This window comes from Crinia signifera, chromosome 8 (genome assembly GCF_055691185.1).
Source record: "Crinia signifera chromosome 8, ASM5569118v1, whole genome shotgun sequence".
Taxonomy (NCBI): domain Eukaryota; kingdom Metazoa; phylum Chordata; class Amphibia; order Anura; family Myobatrachidae; genus Crinia; species Crinia signifera.
Window position 1 is genome coordinate 123446016 of NC_139224.1, and position 26548 is coordinate 123472563.

Here is a 26548-nt window from a genome sequence, read left to right on the forward strand (position 1 = left end):
ATGCGCACATCATACGGGAAGCTTTTGCTGGTAATGCTGCTATTAATGATAATAATTATTAGGCGATTGTCTGTGTTGAGGGGCGGGAAAAACCGCGGGCGGCACCTCACTGTTGAAGGCTTGCGGGATAGCCTAGGAAGCATACGCTGTCTCTTCATTGGTTACGAAGCGAAGTTTGAGATCTTTTACCACAGGTATACATGGAGGAGAGCATTGTTCACGGGTATGCTTAGCGTTAGGCCGTATGTTAGGGCCATCAATGATGATTTTTACCAGGTTTATGCCGATGTCCGATAATTTTGCCATCGAGGGGGGAAAATCAAACTGTTTCCCTCCATCGATGGAACAACTTTTGAAGCCCCACCCATTCTAAATCGCCCACGGTTCCGCTACTCAGTCAAAAACATGGATCACCTGGTAAAACCATCGATGGTATTCCATTGAATAGTTTGTAATCATTGATGTCCCCTTTGGATCACTATAGGTGCGTACACATGGGGCGATCTATCGCCCGGCGATATATTAGCGAGCGATATATATCGCTCAATGCCCCCTTTTCATCGGCTACCAGATATGAAACCTCTGCCAGCGATTAGAACGGGGCTGAAAACGGGAGCGCGCAGCCGCGCACCCCACGATTTATCATCAGGGCACACTCCCATCACTGGCAATATGGTCGCCAGCAACCATATTCCCAGCGATATCAGCCCCTATCGCAGTCGTGTGTACACGGCTTATGACAATGAAAACCATACCGATGGCTATCCCTGTCTCATGCTGGGTCAGCTTTTCACCTCTTTGGTTTGCATTAAATATGCAGAATTGCAATGTGTATGCCCAGCAAGAAAAATAGCTAATAAAATAATATCCATCTCACTATTAATTTTAGTATGCACAAGTGTGGTTAGTTCAGCTGTTTATATCACGCATGCGCAATAAGAAAAAAGTTGCTACATGGAGTGGGGGAACGCCCTGCTGCAACAGGTAAGGTTATTGCTGCAGCAGCATCATGATTTTTGGATCGATTCTATAGATACATAATTTCCTGAGAATTGGTCAAAAGTTAGTGTGTTAGGAAATTAACATGTTTTGGAAATATTTGAGATCGATGCCCATCCCTACCCCTTTGTCTGCAGAGATTTTTATCTCAGTAGTTTATAGGGATGGCCATCGATGATTCGAAATCATCGATGGCTCATGGCCGATGTCGAATACTTTTGCCATCGATGGGGGAGAACCAGATGATTTCCCTCCATCGATGGAACAGCAAAACGATGTTTTGCTTTTTTTTTGGTACTTGTGTATTATCACAGCGCCCCCGATACGTGATCGCGTGATTTTTCATCGCATCGCATGCCATACACCAGATGCACTGCGATGCGATTTTAGCCCCCTATGCGATGAAAAATTGTATAAGCACCCTAATGGGTGCTTACAATGTTAAATGCACGTGAACCCGAAGCATGGCGAGCGCAGCGAGCCCGCGAGGGGCGGCGGTACGCGTCCTACGACCTTTTCATACCCCCACTATCCACGTCGGCGTGGAGTTGATTTTATAAAGTGTGTCGAGCCACTGAGCCCGAAGCGTGGCGAGCGGACGCGCATACCTGTGAAGTTATGCGCGTCCCCTCGCGGGGCTCGCTGCGCTCGCCACGCTTCGGGCACGGTGGCTCGCTGCGCTCGCCACACTTAAGTAAATCAACTTCATGCCGACGTGGATAGTGGGGGTATGAAAAGGTCGTAGGACGCGTACTGCCGCCCCTCGCGGGCTCGCATCGCATGCCTTATGGTATGCGATGGGCGCCGTGATAATACACTTAATAAGTACCTTTTTTTTTAAAAAAAATGTCGGGACACGGAACATAGCTCCGCCCTCGGACACCCACGAAGCCCCGCCCCGTGTTTTGATTGGCCCACATTCCAATCAATCAAACACAATGGATGACCATCGATATGTAAAAATATCGATGGTCAGCCATTGCATAGTTTAGCACTATCGATGGCAATGGCAACGATGGCCATCCCTACTAGTTTATTCATGACATAGCAAGGAAGAAAGTGGCATGCAAACTAGGGATGATAGTTATATTCCCGGAATCCCCACTGCCATCAACACAACGGTGCAGGAACTTCGAAATGTATCAGAATGCTGACGCCGGAGTCCCGACAGCTGCCATCCGAAACTTAAGTATCCTGGACCTGTTAGGGCGGGGAAGGGGAGGTTAGGTTTAGGCAATAGAGTGAAGGGGAGGGGGGTAAGGTTTATGAATTTACGAATGGCCGGGTTAGGCTTAGGTGGCAGGGCACGAGGGGATAGGGTTAGGCTGCAAACAGGCAGGGGAGAGGGTTAACTCAATTACAGAGCTCGTATTGCGATGTCAGGGTCAGTCTTTTGACTGCCGGCATCCTCGCCCCATCGTATTTATCCCCACAGATTTTTAACCAGTGCTCAGCATTGATGGCAGAGGCGTAACTCTGGGAGGCAATGGAGTCTTTTGCCGCCGGGCTCCTGCTCCCAAGTGGCACCTCACCTCCCAATTGGCACCTCTCCTCCCATGCAAGTTTGATTCAGTTAATTGAAAGCCATCAATATTGTTTCTGTGGGTGACTCCCCCTACTAGTAGGACCATAAACGTCACATTCTCTTTATTATAAACATAGATGAAAAAAAAATATATATATATATATCTTTTTCGTCGAGTCCGGTGACTCAGCTAACCTTGGGATGTAGGAGGGTCTGCAGGAGCCAAGGCACCAATAGCTGAAGCTTTTCCTCTGGCTGCAGGCTCCTCCCCTTCTGCATCCCCAGCATGCTCCAGTTCAATCTAAAGCCCCGTACACATGGGGGAGATATATTGCTCTGTGTCTCCTGTTCATCAGCGACCAGAGATGGTCGCTGATGAAAAAGAAACTGCCAGGGGGGGGGGAGCCCGGCAGTGGAAATCAGCTGGTCGCAGGAGCATGTTCCTGCGACCAGCGATCACTACAGGGGTAAAAACGTGAGCGCGCACCCACACTCCCATCGCGGGCAATATGGTCACTCAGCGACCAAATTTACCGCGATATTACACAAAATCGCCCCCGTGTGTATGTACCTTTAAAAAGCACACTAGGATACACAACTCAGTACAATGCCCAACATCTTTTTTTTTTCAATGGTCCTGGTGACACAGCTCAACATTGGGATGTAGGAGGGTCCGTAGGAGCCAGGCACCTATCCTAAAGCTTTTGGAGGGTAGGCTCCTCCCTTCTGCATTCCAGACTCCTCAGTTCGTGTTAGGTGCCCACTGGAGTGGGTGCTATTCTAAAGGGCTGCCGGAGCAGCCGAAGGATTAGAGTTAGTTAGGAGTTTTTTATTTTATTAACTTTTACACTAGCTAGGTAGGCACAGGGTGAGGATTCTTACTGAATCCTTACACTGACAGCGCAGCAGGAGCTGACAGAAGCGCGTCCTGTCAGCTCACTGTGCACGGGGGAGACACTGTCTGGTCTCCCTGTGCAGCGCTTACAGTTTCTATTAAGAAGCTGCCTGGGCTCTGGAGCGCTCTGAAACCGGCTTCACGCTAGGTGGGGATCATGGGGGACAGGCGCTCCGTGATGACACACATGCATGGCTTGACTTACTGAGCGTAGGGGAGGGATCGCTGTGTCACCGGACTGGACTCAGAGAAAGGGGTTCGAACGGTAAGTTCTTACAAAAATCCCCATATATATATATATATATATATATATATATATATATATATATATATATATATATATTTATAGAAAGGTGCTGTATGTGGTATTATCAACATTAATTGATGTGTTGGGGTGCCACATACTTCACAGCTGGAATTATGCATGTCCCCATGCATAACATAAGGAAACAATAGAACCAAAACAACATTTAAAAACAGTTTTAGATTTCACAATCTTTAGCATAAGTTACTCATAACAATGGAAGAAATTATACCGTAACTTTCAAGGCTTCACTTTACGTTATACACATAAATCATGTCAGTTTATCATATGACAACAGTAACATTAAACATTTCTATCAATTACATTTTCTTGCAAAACTATTGTATAAACTGATACATTTGTTACATAATAAGCTCCGCCCCTCCACCTTCCCGTTGCCCTGGATCTGCTCACTGTATGAAAAACATGGGGAATCCCTGAATCTACTCAGTGTATGAAAAGTATTTGGGATTCCATGCGCTAATAAGGCTAGGAGCACTGGTGAATTATTGCCAGGGTTGCTACCAGACCGCTGGCAAGCTCTGTACCCCCCTCACCTGACAGCTAAAATAGAGCCCGCTCAGCTTCTTAGAGCTCCTGCAGCTCAGCCTCGCTGCAGGACGCCCCAGTTGGAGTCCGGCCGCTGATACAGCATTCTGTCTGGCAGCAGAGCCCTGGAGCTCCGTGCACCTGCAGCAGGACAAGCGCACATGCACACCGGTACAAGCCAGAGAACTGGACGCACACGCAACATCCATGCTTGGAAAGCTGCGGCTGGGGACTAAGACTTGGGGCATACAAAGGCAGTGTGAAGAAAGGCTGCTTACCTTCTGGACCTCAAGTGCAGCCAGCAATGGGGCTCGCAGCAGAGGCCTTTTATATACACAGGTCTCTGCAGACAGGTCACCCAGAGACCCGGATCCTTATTCTATAATAAAAGGGGAAGGGCTTCTCCTGAAGTATGTATAAATGTCTAAAATTTAAGGAAAAATAAATAAAACCTACTCAGTGACCCATGCAAAAATTGGAGATCCTTTTTTCTCCCTTTATCCTTAACCAAAATGCACAAATGAGGTACCATTTTGAAGATTAAGTTCTCCGCATCTGAGAAATTGTTAATTTACAATTGCACATTGTATTGTTTGTTTAAAAAATCTGCTTAAAGGGGCTGTTGTGGCGGACTCATTCCATCACATGACTTTCTTTGTATACTTTTCTTTGTATCTGCATATCTTTTTGCACAAAGATTACAATCACACAGTAATAATGTTAAGATAACGATTGTACAAACTGTGTTCTGTAACATGAACGTGACACAGATATTGAATTGATTTCTAATGCTTCAATAAAATACATTTTTTTGAAAAACAATTTTGTACTTATGTATTATCTGGGCGCCGATTTTTTTCATCGCATGCCACTACTTAAGGCAGGGGTGTCCAAACTTTTTGCGACGAGGGCCAGATTTGGTGAAGTGTAAATGTATGGGGGCCGACCATTCAGCCTGACATTCTTTGAATCATTAATCACATCAGAATGGTCCCCCACTCCGCCCACATTCACTCTATGTCCCCCAGCCTGCCCCTTCCCTGTATTTCCTCCAGCCTGCCCCCATTCACTGTATGTCCCCAATTCACTGTATGTTCCCCACTCTGCACCCATTCACACTGTCCCCCAGCCTTCCCCCCTTATCTTAATGCCCATCAGTGCCTCCATTCATTGTATGTCCCCAAGCCTGACCCTACTTCACTGTATGACTCACATTCACTGTATTACCCCAATTCACTATGTATCCCACTCTGCCCCCATTCACTGTATGTCCCCCAGCCTGCCCCTGCTCCCCCTTCTCTGAATGGCCATCACTGCCTCCATTCACTGTATGTCCCCCAGCCTGACCCTCCTTCACTGTATGTCCCCCACTCTGCCCCCTCCCTTCTCTGTATGTTTCCCAGCCCCTTGTGTGAGCCAGAAGAAGGAGAGGCAAAGCAGGCACTGCAAGGACAGGAGATGCTTGGGCTCCCGCTGCCGCCCTCCTCCGCTCTGCATGTTACAGGAGCAAGCTTCCCCCTTGCTGCCCCCTCCCCAAACACTGCTGTCACTGTGATTATGGAGTAGGGTGATATACGATTGCAGCAGCAGGGGTAGGACTCCAAACACATCTGACTGTGGCGGCCGGGAACCTCCTCACTGCAGCAGACAGCAAGGTAAAGGCGCGCTTGCCAGGGCCCCACCTTTAGTGTCCTGTGCTTCCCACATCTGATGCTCTGCCCGCTTCCAGCTTGAGGCTGCGAGCCGCTTGAAGTGACAGCACGGGCCGCAATTGGCCCCCGGGCCTGACTTTGGGCATGCCTGACTTAAGGCATGCGATGCGATTTTTAATTGTAAAGACCCGATTTTTAATTGTATAGTCAACCATGGATGATTTCATACCCCCACTATCCAACTACGCATGGAGTTGATTTTATATAGTGTGGCAAGCCACCGAGCCCGAAGCGCGGCGAGCGGACGTGGATTACTTTACATGTATTCTGCGTCCCCTCGCGGGGCTCGCTGCGCTCGCCACGATTCGGGCTCGGTGGCTCGCTGCGCTCGCCACACTATATAAAATCGACTCCATGCGTAGTTGGATAGTAGGGGTATGAAATCCCTAATGGGTGACTATACAATTAAAAATCGGGTCTTTACAATGAAAAATCGCATCGCATGAATTGTATGCCACTATATTGCATGTGATGCGATGCGATGAAAAAATCGGGCGCCCAGATATTACATAAGTACCAAAAATTCTGCTTAAAAATTGACATTTGGCTCTAGAGTTTTCTATTTGGCTACAAATGAACCGGTTCTTCTTTCATCCTACTACAAACCACCAACCTCGCCATAAAATGAATCATATTTTATTTGCATGCAAAATTTTTGCACGGGCCACCTAGTATTGTCTTAATGTGTAACTCACTGTGTGCTTGTTTTGCATATCTGTACTCAGTAATTTGGCACTGCTGATCCCTTGTGGTGCGATATAAATAAAGTTTATTAATAACAGTAAGTTTTCTCTTCACTACTTCATATCTGCAGGATCTACTGCTGAATTATAGGTTACAGGTATTCTAGGAAAGATATTTTCTGTATGAACAGGAAGGTTCCAGGTGCATTTTAAGAGAGATGTACAGCCCATGTACAGCCTGTTCCGTCTTCCGTCCATGCCCCCTCCTTTCTTCCTGCAGCTCTATTCTAGTTGATTCGCTTGGGCGCGAATTTGCACCCTTGCAAGTTAACCAAAACCTGCCCTGCCCCAGTGGTACGCCCGCCCCCCTCCCTTCGCACGCCGGGTTCGTTCTCCCAGCATGCAAATGGGTGTTTTGCAAACACATCCATTCACATGCCAGTGGGAACCTCCCCCATCTTTCAATTCTCACCAACCATCGAATGATGGTGACGGCGCACGTATATGTAAGGGTGGTCCAGATCACTCGTACATATGCATGTAGAATTCCAGGGAATAGGGCGTGCAGCTGACATCCTCTCATGCACTCATGTGCGTCACAAACGCATTAGCATGTGTACGCCCAGCATTTTCATGGAAACACCCATGAAACACTGGGCGTTCACATATGCTAATGTCCCAGGCCGGAACCCAACGTCCCTCTACACCCCACCACCCCCAGCACGAAAGGCAGAGAGCATGCAGTCGATGAACCGATTTTTGCATAATCCCAGCGTATACATATGCGTAGAAATGCTGCTGCGCATACGCAAAACATTGGTCTCCCATGTGAATTTGCACCTGATCGATTTTGCACCTGATTGATTTTACAAATACATTTGTAACACAGTCACAGAATTTTATATATTTATGTGCAGGAAAAAGAGGCATTCATTAGGTTGGCATGGGGAAGGTCGACAGTCAAAAGGTCGACATGGGGTTTTTCACGTTTTTGGCCCGAATGTCGACACAGTACACATGGACACTGAGACTTAACATCCTATTTTAAATATAAAGAAAGTGCAACCTTATTAAAGATTTCTTTAGAATAGGCACGCTTAGGTCACATTCCAAAACACAGAAAATTCTTGTGACTCAACGATGGGGAAGTGGGAGGGTTGCCAATCTGAGCTGAAGGAGTCTCCACCGTCAATTGGATACATATATATAATATATATGGGAAGGGGCCTCTGACTGCACATCCCAATTCTATATATAATAATAGGTGCGACATGCTGAGACTTGCAGTTCCATATAGGAAAAAAAAATGCACACTCTATAGTATGAAGCACTGCCAAATTAGAGTAGTTCTCAGAAACTCTGCTATTTAACATAGAGCAAACCTCAGGTGTTGGGCCAACCAACCGCAACTAGGCTCCAAGGCCCCTCCCCCTATATGTGTTACACACAACAGTTAAATGTTAAGGGGATCACATGGATTCCACTCTAGCTTCATAAACTGGTAGTAAAAGTACTAAATGTGCTAGTAATGTAATTATTGCAATTCTTTTTTCTGTCTGTAAAAATGGTCTCATATGAGAAGACAGTTAATTTACAGTTTGCTATGGCACAAATATAAGTATATTCCATATATTTGAATTATTTTAAATATAAGAAATGAAAGAAGAAACAGTGCAACTTAGTTTTTTTTTTTCATTTTAGCTAGAGCAGTCAAACGTGAGACAGAAGCAGGTTTTTCATTTTGTCTTCTTTCTGTCGGCACTTGTAAAAATTGCCTACTCCAAATCGACTTGCCTTTGGCAATTTTACTTTGTCTGGAACATCTGTTTTAAAATAAACAGGCTTTTAAATTTAAGGTGACACTGCTAATAGAAATATTTTTTCAGGCAATTGCTCCTTTGCTTTTTCTGGCCTCCTCTGACTCGCACACCAAAAACACATTAAATATACAACAACACATTAAATATACAGTACACAGACCCTTAACAGCTCCAAGACAGTTTAATTTTTGATTTCCCCCAAGTCCAACACCTGATCTACCATATGCTTTGAATCTTTGTGGCTTCAAAAGATTACAAGCCGGTCCCCAAGCATGAATAGTTAAGAGCAGAGTGACAGATCATTTACACCAGAAGGTCTGAGTTTAGAAATTTGTTTTAAGGGCAAGCATAGACTGTACAGTGATGTTTTAAGAAATAGCTTCTGAATCCAACTTCATAGCAATCAGTGATGTACAGTAACGAAAGTCCTTGAAGTAACTGGAGCACAGCTATAATGTACTAATAATATGCAAAATTATTATATAATCATTGTAGGTTTGTGAGTTTTATAGTATTTGTCTTGACTCATTACAAAATAAAATGTCTTTTTCTACAGAAGCACATTTTCATTTTTGTAAACTGGCCTTAATAAATATTCAAATAAATAATTCAGTGACCGTATTTTATTAGATTTGTGGCCAGTATTCACTGCTAACTGCTATTTTCTTATGATAGTGTACAGATTGAGCGCCTCACAGCTAGCCTGCAGGACTGTGAAATGTCCTGAGCTGGTGCAGGCTGGTGGACAGGTGCTCCATCTGACGGGGGACGCGTGAGATGGGCAGGGAGACGGGTAGGGTTATGGCGGGCTGTGGGCGGCGACGGGGGAGCCGACAGAGGGCTTCCAAAGGAACAGTGCACGCGAGCATCTCGTGCGCACGTGCTCCCTGCTGGTGGCGGGTAACAAGGCCTGGCGAATGGCGAATCCCCAGGAGCAGCTCCAATGTGAGCTGCTTCATCTGTATGCACATTAAACAGCTTATAAGGGGCCTACACACGTAGAGATTTTGCTGAGCGATCTGAGCAATGCTAGATCACTCAGCACACAGCGCTGCACAGCGATGTGTCAGCAATTTTTTAGCGATCTGTCAGGGCCAGTGTTCTCTTTTTGGCGATCTAACTACAGTTATCTTGCATGCTGGATCTTAATCGCCCGGCGATAGCGATTTGCAGGACCAAGCATTGCTATTGCTATGGCCCCTACACATGGAGCGATGTGACCTTGTCAAATTAAGTCAGAACGCTTAAATAATGCCCTGACATCGCACTGTGTAGGCCTCATTAGTCCACCCCATCCCATATCTATTACAGCATTGCTTTCTCAAGTTGTATTATATGTTACAAATCAAAAAATTTTAAGGAGGGTATTCAATACCGCGTTACGATTGTCAGTACGTCCCAACAGTCATGACCCTGGCCTAGCCTGGGTTTTGCTTGCCTGTTTATCGGCAGGTGGGATTCAATGTCCCGCCTGCCGATCGGCGAAAAGGAGGCATGTCCACCGAAACAGCAGTGGATTGTCGAGATACGGCCGTGATCTCGACAATCCACGGCCGTTCTCGGCAAAACGGGCACGACAGCTTTTAAAGTCTGGCCCGTTCTGAAGAGATGCCTCTTCAATGCTGTCTGGAAAGAAATCCTTGAGTAGACGCCTTCCGCTATTTCCCCCGTTGGATTGAATACCCCCCTATATGCCTTTTTACTATTTTCTATTAGCGTGATAATAACAAATATTGGTGTTATTTTTTTATATTATTTAGAGTAATTTGAAAAAAAAAAAATTTAAATTGAAGTCGCTACAGAAAAAAAATTATATATATTAAGAAGATAAGCCTGTAAGGAACAGTTTCTGACCAGCAAAGTACAGTGTGTAGCTTACAATAATTCATCTTTAAAGGTAAGGTGTGTGTTTGTGTGTGTGTGTGTGTGTGTGTGTGTATGTGTGGTCTTTTTTTTTTAAAATAAAGACACATTTTATCATAGCATTTTTCTTAATCAACCACAATAAACTGTATTTATTTACGTTCATTAGCTGTTACACATATATAATGCTTTTCATAAAATAGACATCTGTCATAATACCTTTTTATATGGCGCTCTGAGGCAATAGTTTACTCAAAGGGTATTCTGAATATGACATGACCTAGAATTTATCAAGTTCCTAAGAACACCCAGATGCCTGACTTCCTGCTTTATATTGCACACACCCATCCAACGCACTCGTTGTTCTGGGAAAAACTCATAAGACATATATGAAATGCAACCGAGTGCTTAATCAATTACAACTAGAAAGCTATAGACCCAACACTGATACCGTAATTGGTTAATTTATCAAATGCAGCACATCATTGCTACTTTACATAACACCTCCATTACCTTTTACGAGAACATAGAAACATAGAATTTGACGGCAGATAAGAACCACTTGGCCCATCTAGTCTGCCCCTTTTTTTTAAACATGTTACCTCAAACCATATTGGATCCTTATTTTTTTGTAAGGATATCAATATGCTTATCCCAAGCATGTTTAAATTGTACTACTGTATTTGCGTCTACCACCTCTGTTGGGAGGCTATTCCACTTATCTACTACTCTTTCTGTGAAAAAATTCTTCCTCGCATTTCCCCTGAATCTTCCTCCCTCTAGTTTCAGTGCATGTCCTCGTGTTCTGTTGCTCCTCTTCCTGTGAAGAATGTCTCCCACCTGTACCTTGTTAAAACCCTTGATATATTTGAAAGTTTCTATCATGTCCCCCCTTTCCCTTCTCTGCTCTAAAGTATACATATTAAGATCTTTTAGTCTTTCCAGGTACGTTTTGTGATGTAGGCCATGCACCATTTTAGTTGCTCTTCTTTGTACATTCTCTAATGTATTTATATCCTTCTGGAGATATGGCCTCCAGAACTGAACACAATACTCTAGGTGAGGTCGTACCAATGACCTATACAGTGGCATTATTACTTCTTTCTTTCTACTGCTGATACCTCTCCCTATGCAACCAAGCATCTGACTTGCCTTCTTCATTGCTTTGTTACATTGCCTACCTGCTTTTAAGTCCCCTGAAATAGTGACACCTAGATCCCTCTCTTCTTCAGTAGTTTCCATTATAGTGCCATTTATACTATATTGAGTCTTTGGATTTCTGAGACCCAAGTGCATGATTTTGCATTTTTTGGCATTAAACTGTAGTTGCCATTCTCTTGACCATTTCTCTAATCTGCCTAGATCCTCAATCATTTGTTTTACCCCTCCTGGTGTGTCTACCCTGTTGCATACCTTTGTGTCATCTGCAAAAAGGCACATTTTACCCTCAATTCCATTTGCAATATCACCAATAAAGATATTAAAAAGCACCGGTCCAAGTACAGATCCCTGGGTACTCCACTTGTAACCTTTCCCTCCTTTGACTGTACTCCGTTTACTACAACTCTCTGTTTTCTGTCCTGCAACCACGCTCTTATCCATTCAACTATCTTAGAATCCAATCCCAAGCTTTCAAGTTTATTTAACAGTCTGCGATGTGGGACAGTGTCAAAAGCTTTACTAAAGTCTAGATAAGCTACATATACAGCCCCACCTTGATCTATTACTTTAGTCACCCAGTCAAAAAAGTCAATAAGATTTGTTTGACATGATCTTCCCCCAGTAAACCCATGCTGTTTTGGATCCTGTAAATTGCTGGTTTTGAGATATTCTACAACTCTTTGTTTTAAGAGTGTTTCCATCAATTTCCCTACTACTGATGTAAGGCTCACTGGTCGATAGTTGCTTACCTCTTCCTTGCTTCCACTTTTGTGCAGTGGGACTACATTCGCTGTTTTCCAGTCCTCTGGGATTACTCCAGTAGCTAGTGACTGGTTGAATAATTCTGTTATTGGTTTTACCAGCTCCCCTTTAAGCTCTTTTAGTATCCTTGGATGTATCCCATCTGGCCCCATTGATTTATCCACTTTCAGTTTTGAGAGTTCTGTGAGGACTTTCTCCTGGAACCTGGACAATGAACATCTAGGACTGATCATTTAGACGCTAATCCCCCCTTAATACTATTTGCTTCCTTTCTTACTACATTGTTACTCTAGCGCAGCGTGAATTGCCGATCCCTCACCTCACAGAAAGGTAAATAAATAATGAGACTATTAAATTCCTCTGCTAGCCTCATGTGTATAAGCTTCTAAATTGTAGAATTATGATTTCTGAAAACACGTTTGTATAGAAACCCCTGTCATGGAGCATAAAGACTATGGGGTATATTCAATGCGGGGGGTCAAGATGGTGAGCTATACAGTGAGCAGCGCCAATAGCTTGCTGTCAGTATTCAACTCACCCCCCTCACTCGCCTTTTCCACATCACCTGTTGCCTGAGGCGAGGTGGAAACTGCGAGTGTGGCCGTCGAAGTGGCCGGCAAAGGTGACTGGACAGCGAGGATGGCTTTTCCTCACTAACAAAAGCCATCCTCGCCGTACAAACCCCCTCACCGCCACTCGCCAAGCGGCAGTGATTATACCCCTATTAATAGGACTTTTCTTGCTGGTATGTAAGCACCAAATAAAGAAAAACAATTCAAATTTGAAATTTTTACAGCAATGTTGTTAGAACAACCATCAGGAAACCCACTACATATGGCCCTGGGCACAATGATGACACGGTCAAAATTTCAACATTTAAAATGTCTAAGTTTTTCATGATTTTTTTTCTTTGAAACCGACTTGCAGTGAGGCTTAGTGCTCAAAGCATGGTGAGCGCAGTGGTACATTTACACAGTATCCATGTCAACACAGACACAAATAATAAACACGTCGCCTTTTTTTTTTTACAAGTCAACATTTTAAATGTCGACATTTTGACCATGTTGGCATAAAGAATGTCGAAATTTAACCATGTCGGTATTTTGAATATTTGCAGATACGTGTCAGTATATTGACCGTCTCTATTTTGAATGTTGGGATATCTAACTGAACCCATCTACAAAGACTTTCCATAACTTATCTCATGTGTGATAGCTTACAGCTATCAGTGTCTCAGATGTAGATCAAATGTGACACTAAGGATTAGCAACTGACTTGGCAATCATAGCCTATACTGTAAACTATTTTTAACCCAAGAGCATGATGGACTTTACTGCAAGAGACCCCCAGGATTTGGTCCCCGTGCACATCTCACTGGGCAGCTGTGAAAAGACAGTTTATTATATACAGGCCAAATTAAATAACTTGGGTTCGGAAGCAGAATACTAGTGCAATATATGTGAAGCCAGCATTGATTAATAAACACATACAGTATTTAAACTATGATCAAGGTGTCAAGCAAAGGGATGACTCCAGCAGCTGTAGATATGCAGCAATCAAAAGTACTATAAGAATGCATCCTAGAGCAGCCAAATTAATGTGAAGGTCATACACCCCAAACTGAGCATACACAACTGTGTCCAAATCTAATAGCCTCCGAGTTCAGCGGCCATGCAGGATGAGGTTATTTTTTAAAGAGGCAATCATTAACATGGTATGATCTTTACTTTGTAAGTGATTGCCCCTTAAAAAATTCCTCTGAGTTCGGCCAGCAAACTCGAAGGCTGTTCTATTTGGCCACGGGTAACACACCTAACCTGGCGAATCAGTAAAGTACTTACTTGTGCATACACTTCAATAGAGAAGTGCTTGAACCAGGTATAAACCGAGTCCCTGGAGAATAGGTTTGTTACAGTATCCCTTTTACCTTTTTGTGTACTTTCATTAAAACCAATGCTAACCCACAGTTGTCATTCTAAGCCAAAGCCTTTAGAGAGAGAGCCGCTTAGCATAGATTTTTAGATGTGGCATGTGACTGACTTAGAATTGTTGTTCACCTTCACCGGACAATGATGTGTGAGTGAGAGATGCTTGAAAAGTAAAATAATTGACATAAATAGAAGTTGAGGGTGTGGAAGTCAAAAGATAGAGAGGATAATCATTCTATAAGGGGCAATAAATCGAGGAGGAGATTATATAGAGAAATACTCTATACTAAGTTTGGGGCAATTTTTTGATGGGTATCTTATTTATATTTCATGTGAAGTCATTTTGTCTATAGTTTACATTTCAAACATGTTTCAAAAACTGCACTAATATCAGTTACAGAAACCTAGAAAAAAAATGGGTTAATAGATAAACTAATGGTGTGTACACACGGTGCGATATGGCTTCTGATGTTGCCGATATAGTGCACATCGGAAGCCATATCGCATGCCGATTGTGTACTTTTCAGGGCTTGCGAGCCGATGCGCTGCCGATGCACGCTACCGAGTGAGCGCAAATCGGCAGCGACATAGTGAGGGCAGGCAAGACTATATAGTGCAGATCTGCACTATATAGTCTTTGTGCCTTATACTCACATAGCTCTGGCGGCCAGAGGGGCTTCTCCTGGGGCTGCAGGGCTGATGCGCAGTGATCCGGAAGTCCGCCGTATAAAGGAGGGCGGGGGTGTGGCCTCTGATTTATGCATGGCGGGGGAAGCTGTTGCTGTGCCGCGGCCCCAGGTGTCGCAGCACCCTGCCATCTGTGCCCCTGCCCGGCACCTGGTGACAGGTACTGTCCTCTCCTCTTCTCTCCTTCATGCCGTGCGATGCGAGTCCCGATGCGATCAGATCGCATCGTAACAATATAGGTAACTATTTTTCTCAGATTTAAAGAGAAATTACTGCTGTTTCAAGGTCCTCCCCAATTCACGATCAGGGCCAGAGCATTGTGGTCAGCAAATTCTGCAAAGCAGGGATGCTGTGGGTTGGAGAGGCACTCTGCCAGCACTGCTACCCTACTTCTGTCTGCTGCTTCTAGCTGCCATTGTGCCTGTCAAACTGTAAGACAGGCCGCGGCTCTGGCAGCTGTGTGAATATGGTGCGGCATACACTTTATTTACAATAACCAAGATAGTCTCCTCTCCCGCAGGTAGAGTAGAACAGCTGAGTTATCATAACTAATATTGCGGACACAAGGAAGTCTTGCAGTACTTGGCAGTCATTGCAGTTACCACACCAGTATGTGTGGTCCAACACGCACTGGAATATCAAGCAACAGCATCAGAGACTGGGATGCAAGACAGTCACTTTACTGCAGTCAGGCACTAGGGATTACAGATATTCAAGCACAGATCCCCTATGTAAATTTACTATATAAAACTAGGTCGGCTGTTCTTTCCCTGGTTTCCTGAGTAGTGTAACACTTACACTCCATATACCTATTCCATTGTATATGGTCACCTAGTATGAACCTGCAGAGTCCATCTATGGGCCTTATTCTAGTTCACTCTTTCTGACAAAATCCTTCTTAGATGGACAAAACCATGTGCACTGCAGGGGGGCAGATGTAAAATGTGCAGAGATAATTAGATTTGGGTGAGTTATTTTGTTTCTGTGCAGGGTAAATACTGGCTGCTTTATTTTTACACTGCAATATACATCTCACTTTGAAGTAAAACCCCACCCAAATCTAATTCTCTCTGCACAAGTAACATCTGCCCCACCTGCAGTACACATGGTTTTGTCCATCTAAGAAGGATTTTGTCAGAAAGAGTGAACTAGAATAACCCCCTATGTCTTGTATTATAAGGGTTCTATAGTTTACAAACAATAGAGGGAAAGACTCACAGTTGTCCAGTCTGCTCCATCTTGGAAATACAGTTTGGGTACAGCCCACTTGCATGGGATCATCAGTGGATGGATAAAAGATGTTTAACAACTACGAGCCACATCAGACAGAGCAAATTTTCTTTCTTTTTACTTTGTTGCATAAAGTGTCAGATTAAGTGTTAGGCTATCACAAGATGACAACTGCTGGTACTTATGTTAGTTGGGCACCCACTAAGCTATTTGCTTAGTTTTCCGCGTCCCCTCCCGGGGCTCGCTACGCTTGGCGCACTTCGGGCTCGGTGGCTCGCTGCGCTCACCACACTATATAAGATCAACTCCATGCCGACATGGATAGTGGGGGTATGAGCGTACTAACTAACATATAAGTACCCAACTGCTTAGTTCTAGAAGGCCCTGTCAGAAGAAGGCAACCATTGTCTCCTTGTAGCTATAATACAATGCCTCATTGTTCTTAGAGGATTCCGAGGCTAGAATCCTGAATTATACATAATATTGTGGTGGTGCTTTAACTAAGAAGTATGTCAGACCCTCTGCCACTAAACAGTTTGTTTGTGTACAACTTTACATATTTCCTTTTTGCTATATTGAGTTTTTCTTTTAGTGATGATAAATAAGCATGTTTTCCCAGGCATATTTGAGGATGGTAACTGTATCTATAATGCTGAAAGGTTGCAATAGGAGTACAGGGAAGGTTTTCCAGGTGATAGTGCTTTTGGCATGGGCCATATCCTAAACATTACAGCAATCACTGTCTCTCCCTTATGTGGGGTACACACCAGGACGATATGGCCCAAAACAAGCCAATTTAGATACAATCTCGACCGATTGTATGTAAATCGGCCGTGTTTTGGGCCATTTCACTTGATGTGATCCCTATCCAATGCGCGGCCCCGCGGGTCGGTCAGTCTTTTCTGAGATCCTACCTAGGGTGGCCAATCCCGGGATCGGGATCGGCGGGATCCCGGGATTTGGCCCCCAAAACGCCGGGATTTCAATCCCGGGATTGGAATTTCCAATCCCGGGATTTCGGGATTAAACTGCGCATGCGCAGTTTAATGCCGGGCAGCGTCTGAGCACTCAGACGCTGCCCGGCTTCCCCATACCCCGCAGTGCGCAGCGTGACGAGGTCACGCTGCGAGGTCACGCTGCGCAGGGCACATGGCACAGCCGCAGTGCCGCACATCCACGGCTGCCCGCCCGCCCAGCGCTCCCGGCCACCCAGCGCTGACGGCCACCCGCCCACCCACCCAGCGCTGACGGACGGCCACCCGCCCTCCCACCCAGCACTCACGGCCGGCCACCCAGCGCTAAAGGGCACCCAGCGCTCCGTAACAACCACCCACCCAGCGGTTCCTGACAACCACCCACCCCCCCCACCCACCGGTCCCTGACAACCACCCACCCCCCCCCCCCACCCATCGGTCCCTGACAACCACCCGCCCACCCACCCAGCGGTCCCTGACACCCGCCCACCCACCCAGCGCTCGGGCGGCCAGGGTGTTTTTTATTATTAGGGACGCCAATCCCGGGATCCCGGGAATCCCGGGATTGAGCATTTTTCAATCCCGAATCCCGGGATTGAAAAAATGCCCCGGGATTGGCATCCCTAATCCTACCTGCTGCAGGTAGGATCTCAGAAATGACCATTGTAGTGGGTGGGGGTCACGATCGGATTGCGATCACATTAGGGGCATTTTCGCGGCGGGTCGGCGGTGCCGTCCGCTCGTGAGCGGGTCATACGTTCCTGTGACGACCCACTCACGAACACCATTGTCCTGGTGTGTACCGGGCATTAGTTATACAGCATTGTTTGGAAACTCAAACAGGACCTACTTAAAAAGCTGTTCCATTGTGTTGAGCTGAGTATAGTTGTAATCCATCACATACCACAAGACCTAGATATACCAATGTCATACAGTATTTATTATTTTATATTTTATTTATTACTGAAATGATGGTCATCTGATCGAAGAAATCTATACCAGATAAGTTGTGGGTTTTTTTTTTATGTTTTGGGTGACATTCCACCCTATTACACTAGGAGGCGCTCCCTCTCTCCCTTTACTATGCTTTAACTTATGATGTGATTTCCAACACATCTATTAATCAAGGAGCTGCCACTGATGCACACGGTGAGGAGTGTTATAAAGTATTTTACTGTAGTTACACAAAAACCTGCCACAATTGTTTCATGTTTTTAATACTGCTTGGGCGCCCCCACATCTGCTTTAATACTGTGTTTAAATATGGTATAATATATAGATAATATGTTTACATACTGATTTTTGTTATGCCACTGTTGCTTCAATAATGCTTCATTATGTATGCTTACTGTACTTTCTACATAGGATATACAGCCGTTTGCACCTCCTTAGGGGAACACTACATTGGGTCCCCAGTGGCTTTTTAACATGTTTAACATGTAGTTAACGTTGTATTTTTGGTAGTTGTCATTGCATTGATTTCAGTCTGTTCGATTTACATTGAATTAAAAAATGTAATGCAATGCTGCACCTCAATGCAAACATGTGGGTATGGTGACAATGGCAACAATGGGCTCCAATGTCATCATCATTTCAGAATCAGAAAAGAACTGATAACAAAAAGAATCAGGAAGGGGCGCAGATACAAGAGCTGGGTTGCAAAAAAAGCTGCAGTACAAAAAAAGGGGGGTGTCACTCCCCAACAATGAAATACAAAGGGAAGAAGGGTGGACTGCGCTAATTAGAGAGGTGGAATCTGATACTAAGAAATGCAAGTAACCTTCATAAAAAGTATAATGTTTATTATATAATAAAATAAAAATTGAAATTTAGCAGCACATATTAGAAACAATAAGCAGCATGAAAATTAGCATATAACATGATAGTGAATTAAAAAGGGAAATTTGGGAGAGCGTTTAGCTCTTAAAAAAATGGGTGAAGTGACTGAAAAAAGTATTAAATGTCCATACGGTACCGTATTAAAATGTCCAGCTGGGTTTATAAAGGGTGATGAGCCCACTAGGATCCGTTCCTATTTCGCCTCAGTTTTGCAAGGACCTGGATGGCAGGGGATGTATTCCAGTTTAGCTTTGGGAAGTATATTCAACTCCTGTTAGGTCTCATTACCAGAATGGTATATTGTAGGCTGGATTCATAGTAGTCTCCCGATATTAAAGCCAAAATTTGGTCTGGAGACTGGTCCGGTCTCTCAGGGCTTAAGGCAGCTGTATTGGGTGGTATTGAGGGGGGTCAGTCACTTCAGGTATCCACCAACGCGTTTCGCTGTATGGTAGAGCTTTTTCAAGGCACCAGGTGATTAGCCTTTCCACCTCTTGCATGTAGGCATTCTCATTACCTTCTGTGATCATTCCAGCATCTGTTATACTAGCAGTCTCTTGGTTTAACTGATTCTGTGGTAACTGATTCTGTGGTAATAACTACTATTATTACCTTATGACAATGAGAGAAAAAAAATAATCGGTACTTGTGTACTTTCACGGCTCCCATCGCATGCCAAATGTGATGGCATGCGATTTTTGCCGTTTTTTAGCATTTTTGAAAAATCGCATGCGATTTTTTACAGAAATGCATCCAAATGCATTGAAATTAGTATCAAACATGTTCAATGGCCCCCAAATGTCATTTTTGAGGCTGTACCACCCCCACTATCAACGCAAACCCGAAGTGTGGCGAGGGGCGGCGGTACGCGTCCTACGACCTTTTCATACCCCCACTATCCACGTCGGCGTGGAGTTGAGAATAGAAAGTGTGGTATCAGTGTCCCCTCGCGGGGTGCGCTGCGCTCGCCACGCTTCGGGCTCGGTGGCTCGCTATGCTCGCCATACTTTCTATTCTCAACTCCACGCCGACGTGGATAGTGGGGGTATGAAAAGGTCGTAGGACGCGTACAGCCGCCCCTCGCGGGCTCGCTGCGCTCGCCACGCTTCGGGTTCGCGTTGATAGTGGGGGTGGTACAGCCTCAAAAATGACATTTGGGGGCCATTGAACATGTTTGATACTAATTTCAATGCATTTGGATGCAATTTTTTCCTATACGATGGACATTGTGGGAGCCGTGATTGTACACAAGTACCAAATAATCTATGTAACTGCTTTTTGGATTGTGGAAGGGAGTGTACAGTATTTACAAATGTCCACCCTAAAAGTTGTTTTAATGTGAGAAAATTGTACAATGATGCAACTACAAAGAATTTTTTTTAGCTGTGATTTTCATTTCTGAAAGTTGTTTTGGTCAAGATGTAACAATGAATGAAAACATTTACATTTTATTAATATATATTTTAAATATCTGTTTTTAATTGTTGAGTAAGTATTGTATGCTGTTTATTGAGGAAGAGGATATGAAATATACTGAAAGATCACAGCAAAGCTTCCTAGATCTCTCTTCATATCTAAAAATTTGATTAATAAACCATTTGTATTTAGCAAATTACTCCTAGTGTAAATTGTTCATCAGCATTATTACTGTAGGTTTAGTTCTTGTTGCAGTTTGTACAAAGTTCCACTAGATGGCCATCAGGGATTATTTATTTAAAACCTAGCAAACTGCAGTAGGTAAAACAGGGTTTCTATATAAAACATTTGCAAACTAATAGTAAAATGTTTTAATGGGTGTTATTTCTGCAATAAATATATATTCTGTACAACATTTAGGTAAATCAGGAGCCTGAGTCAGAGTTGGGAGCAAATCAAAACAAAAAAGCATGGCTTTGCCAAGGTGCAAACTATCACCACAGGCACCGGAGTATTGCACCTCGTCATTTACTGGTGCCCCACTCAATCTGGCTTGCGGTTTCCTGTGGGCCATCATCCTGTTTCCATGGTGGTTGCTCTACCCCAAGTCAATAGGTGGTTAACCCACGATCTTTCCCGCCATCTCCAAGCGCTGTGTGCCACCATGCTGCCGATGGTCAGCTGACTCTCACTCTTTAACTATTGCCCCATTTCGGTCAGCTGATTCAATGGCCACACAGCAAGGGGAATAAAAGGACTTCCAATACCACTTAATCTCCCAGAACAAATTCGCTTTTCAGGTATTTTTTTTACTCCAGACTACTGTGTAAAGTTTTAAGTCATTAACGATATTGAGCCCATTTTTTTTGTATAAATATACTGCTCAGATGGGTTATGTGTTATGTGTTTGGGGCTTAACTCCCCTCTTGTGCATCTCCGGTTCTAACCAGCAGTAATTATTCCATCCAGCATTACTGCAGTCTGCACTTGCTACTGGCTTCCTGCTCTTTTGTTACCTGTTCCAGTCTGGCCAGTGCAATGCTAATATACAGCCAGGGCTGCCGAGAGGGGGGCAGGGTTGGGTACGAATTAACTGGGCCCAGGCTTGCTGGAGGGGCCCGGCGGGGGCCCTGGTCTGACCCTTTCCCCCACTGTCTGTCCCGGGCAGCAGCAGCACACACGTACAGCACGTGCTGTTCTGACAGCAGGCTCAGCATGAGCGTCTCACTGACAGCGTGAGAGCTCATTCAAATTTTACGGGGGCTCGGCATACCTCTCGGCTGCACTGTATAAAGCAGCGCACTCAGACTCCTGTTCCTATGTTTACTGTTTCCAGTCCAGCCAGTGGAATGCTAATACAGTACAGTCGGTGGACTCGGACTCATGTTCCTGTGTTCACTGATTCCACTCCAGCCAATGCAAAGCTAATGTACAGCTGGTGTTCTCTGGCTCTACCATTATTCAGCTTTAGGAAGCAGCCTAGGGCACTAGCATTTGGGGAGTTACTGAGACTGCTGTGCCTATCACAAAATTAAGGATGTTTCCATACCTCCTAACTGTCCTAATTTTCACGGGACAGTTGGGAGTTACCCGCTGCTCAGCAGAGCAGCGGGGAATAGATGCTGTGCGTTTTCACAGCATCTATTAAGGGAGACAGGCTGGCAACACGGCCTTAGTATCACTGTGATGCCACGCCCCCTTTTACATAGACCACAGGAGCTGGATGAGCGTCCCAATATTAAACACCTCAATGTTAGGAGGTATGTGTTTCTAATAGAGACCTGCTTGTTGTACTTACTACCGCCACCACAATTTCTCCTGATTTTGACATATACTTGACAAAGGGCAACACGGCCTGAAACGTGTTGGGCTTACCTGTACCTACCTACTGAATGCTGTGCATCTGGAAGCTGCATCCTCATCTTGGACCCACCCACTACCGAGCCTGCGATTGTCAAAAATATGGAGTAGTCTGTAACTCCCTTGCTGTTATCCATCCCTTCTGACGCTCACACCATATGAGGGTACAAAACAGCTACTTTTTATTGGATGATTTCCATTTATCTTTATATTATCTATATATTTATTATATATTTTTATTTTACGTTTATGTGTATAACCATTTATATATGTTCTTTATATGTCCTTTTTTTTATCACAAAATAAATGAAGCCTGCTTTGGAGCAAAACACACTGCACCCAGGGTTTCTTTACGAATATTAATTTATCCACTTAATACATATTGTATAATCTTGATGATTACGATTGGTGATATTTCTCCAGTTCCTGAGGTACAAGTCCTGCTTTACAAAATAAATGATGGTATTGCTGTTTACTTAGAAAACTCAATTTATTTTCTTTTGTGCTGCATGCATTGGACCACAAGACACCATAGAGTAAGTATTATTCTGGGGGGTCATTTGAAAATCCAGATTGACCAACTAAAGAAAAACAAATACTTAAACTGCCCCCTAAGGGTCAATCAACAGGAATAAAATTTGATTAGGTAAAAAATGTTTTGTCCCTTGGGTTTAGCTTCCAGATCTGTAAGGGTTTGTAACTGGTCGATACTCATTAAAGTGCATGCGGCCAGCACTGGAGGCAATAGTGGTCTCATCCTCTTTGATGGGTAATAACATGCCTCTTAGCTTGGATGCAAATAAAGTTTTTGTATTAGGTGTCTTGTACATATGTCCATGACATCCTTTTTGCTTTGGCACTGAATTTATTAAATATTTATATATTTTTTTTTACATCGTACCATCTAACTCAATCTTGGTCAGTGGTTACTAGACTATTACTGTAGGTCTCGCTAAACTTGCCAGGAATGCTTGCTTTTCCCTTTTTTTATTATCCTAGTCATAGAACCCGTATTGAGGGTGTTGAAGACCTGGCAACTGATAGGAACCCTAGAAGGACAGAGAGTGCTAAATCCTACTGCCTTTATGGACAATGCCATGGCCTATATTGTGAAAACCAGAGAAGCCTTGGCATTTCTGCTTTCTAAATTTGCTGATTTTGGCACCATCTCTGTGTTTGTAGTTAATCCTGATAAATCCACTGCATTGTATTTGAAGCATTTTGTTTCTTACCCTTGTTGGGCCAAACACCTTGGTTAGTTGTTCCATTCCTTTTTTTAGGTTTACCTGTCTCTAAGAATATGAGTCTTCTGTACAGTTTGAACATCACCCCATTATCCCAATGGTGGAAGAACTTGAGCCAACAGTGCCTCTCCTGTATGGGCTCCATCAGTCTGTTTAAAATGGCCTTTTTCCCTAAATGTATTTCTTTATTTAATTTATTTATTTGCAGTTTCTTATATAGCGCAGCAGATTCCGTTGCGCTTTACAATAGTAGACAGTGATAAAACAAACTGGGTAACAACAGACAGACATGGAGGTTAGAGGGCCCTGCTGCAAGCTTACAATCTATTAGGTATATAGGAGGGAAACACAAGGACAGGCATCAGTAATAGCATAGCAGTCCCAACAAGTTACAAGTCCAGAAGGGAAGCTATATAATACATAAGTGCCTCAGAGGGTTATGCGTGTAGATCTTAAATATGATAGGCTTGCCTGAAGAGGTGAGTTTTCAGGGAACGCTTGAAAGTTTGGAGGCTAGCGGAGAGTCTTATTGTGCGTGGAAGGGCATTCCATAGGATGGGAGCAGCCCGATGAAAGTCCTGTAATAGTGAATCGGAGCTAGTGATCCACTCAGATGAGAGACGCATATCTTGTGCAGAGCAGAGTGGTCGAGATGGGAGATATTTTGTGATCAGTGCAGAGATATATGCTGGTGCATATTGTTCTAAATTGTTCTACAACCTTAAATGTGACCTGTTCTTGCTGCATCAATATCACAATATTTATTTTTTTGCAATGGAGTTGGATGTCATTAAGTGGCCAGCATGTAATTATTGTTCTCTAAACTTACTGAAAATACATACAATTTGTATAACTGTTTATATTTGGTTATATGTATTCTGTCCAGCTATGCCTAGCACTTTGTGTATTCTGTGATGGAGCAGAGCACCCTGGCGCCCTGTTCTGTTCCCCCTCCAGACATCTCCTGAGGGAGTGAAGCCACAGGCAGGATAAAGTGCCCAAACTACTGTACACACTGCAGGGTGCATGCCCAGTGAGGACTACTGGCCACAGGGTACCATTCCCATGCACCCTGCAAGACAGATGCAGGGCCTGGGGGCAGCCATGGTCCTGCTTCCAGTGCCCTGGGTGACAACACATATGGCCATGCATATATTTATCTATCTCTATATGGTGTGCAGGGAATTGAACACTCCTTTGCTTGCTGTTCATGTTAGCTACAGTACTTCAGTATTGAATATAGATAGGTTCATTGAATGATCGCCCATTAACTCTTTTGTCCATGGAATATATATTGCCCTTTCAGATAAATGGGAAAAGCAGCAATTTTGCTTAGTAGATTAAAATCATCGCAAATTGTTTGAATTTAAAATAATAAGACTTTTATTAGATCGATAGATTAACAATTTATTTATGGCCCATTGATAAATCTGCCCATAATAAATAAAGTCCTTATTCCAGATAAAACTGACTTACGGTAAAACCTTGCACTTGTTTTGGGAATAGAAGTATTCAGCATGACACCTCCAGACACTTCCTGAAAAGAGTAACGGTGGCTCGTCATTACATGCTAGCGCTTAATATAAAAATTTGTGCCAAAGTAGTTCTCACCATGCAGAAAATGAAAAGTGGCACTTTACAGTCTTGTGTAAATACATCAAATTACAGCAAGCAGCAGGGATACATTATAATATACGCTTGCTTGTTTGTCTCATTTACTTTCATTTTCTAAGATCTTCACCGCTTATAACACTGCATTAAGTCATACCTGATAATGTACAAGCCCATGGCAATCTCCACACTTATTTCCAAATAGAATGCGATGCTTAGGATAAGTACTGTCTGTTATCTCTGTTAATTGTTGATTTCCATTTTGCCTATGTTTTCGAAACATCGCTGCTCATTTTGGGCCTGATTCAGACCTGTTCACTAGCTGCATATACTTCTCAGCCTAAGGAACAGGTCAACGCTGCCTTGCCGAACGCCTGCCCCCCGCTGCCCGCATCCCCTTACTATAATGCAAGGGGATGTGTACAAGATCACATCCCCTTGCATGTGGCCGTAGGGGAGAGAAACCCTTTGATGGTCGTGGACTGACTTATTTCCTCTTCCTGCAGATCGACGAATACAGAGCGGGTGCTAACATCATGTGATGTCAGCCGCCCGCCACAAACAGCCAATGCCACTTCTGCGTTCGTATCCATTTGTATTAAGAATACGAATACGATTATTCGAATTCTTAGTAAATTTCCCCCTCAATGTCAACAACAAGTTAGAGACTCCTAAATGAATATGTGTTGATGAATGACAATACTGATACTCCTAAAGCAGTGATATGGGAGGCACACAAATGTGTGATCAGGGTAAGGCTTATTTAGATTGGCGCGCGATTAAATAGACAACTTAAAGAACGGAGAGAGGCCTTAAAAAATACATATATGTTTCTGACTTTTAACACATAAAAAACAGTTGTTTTTTTATTTGACCAGCAAATGCAATTTTAACAACAGGAAAACATGATGCAGCAGGTGATGTAACTAGAAGCTTCTTTATTGATTTCATGATCGAATCATACTGCGGAACCATTGGTCATCTTAAGGTTACTCAGATCTTAAGGTTACCCCCTCGAGTGTGATGACCCTGCCAAGTGTGGTAACCAAGCACATCAGAGAAGCCCTTCTGAAATGGAGCTCACCCCTGGTGCAGACCACCCATATGAGCCTGACGGAGCGGGACGTGGGCAGATCGGCAGCCCTCACAGTCCATGCTGCCCTGTGCAGAAAGGATGCAGCAAAGTTGAATGGCAGTTGCTGGAGAGTGGAGAACCATTCACAGAGGTAGCAGAAAAGTAAACCCCCAGGGCCTACTTATGGGGGCCCAAAAAGGAAGTGGTGTGACTCAGTGCCCACCTGAGAAGATAGCCAGAACTGAGCCCCTGACAACAATGAGGGCAATCCCAGCCAGGCCGCTGGCTCCCTCCAGTAGGAACAGACATGCCCCTACCACCGCCAAGTGGCCTGGAGGGGCCCCCCACCTAACAGCTAGGCAGACAGGAAGATATGTGAGGCTCAGGACTCGCAAGAGGGGCCGCCGTGCT

General features: G+C 44.1%; 1 protein-coding gene across 10 annotated transcripts in view; it reads left to right on the plus strand.

Annotated features, from left to right (window-relative positions):
* The first annotated feature begins 27 nt into the window (after positions 1-27).
* HFM1 (helicase for meiosis 1) overlaps positions 28-26548 on the plus strand; it is a 166941-nt gene continuing 140420 nt past the window's right edge. For 9 of the 10 annotated variants that reach the window (XM_083157114.1, XM_083157123.1, XM_083157124.1 and 6 more), the window contains exons 1-2: positions 28-194; positions 10248-10384. The gene's annotated coding sequence lies outside the window, so the exon portion shown is untranslated. The remainder of the gene's footprint in view (positions 195-10247; positions 10385-26548) is intronic. The other variant, XM_083157116.1, reaches the window with a different exon arrangement.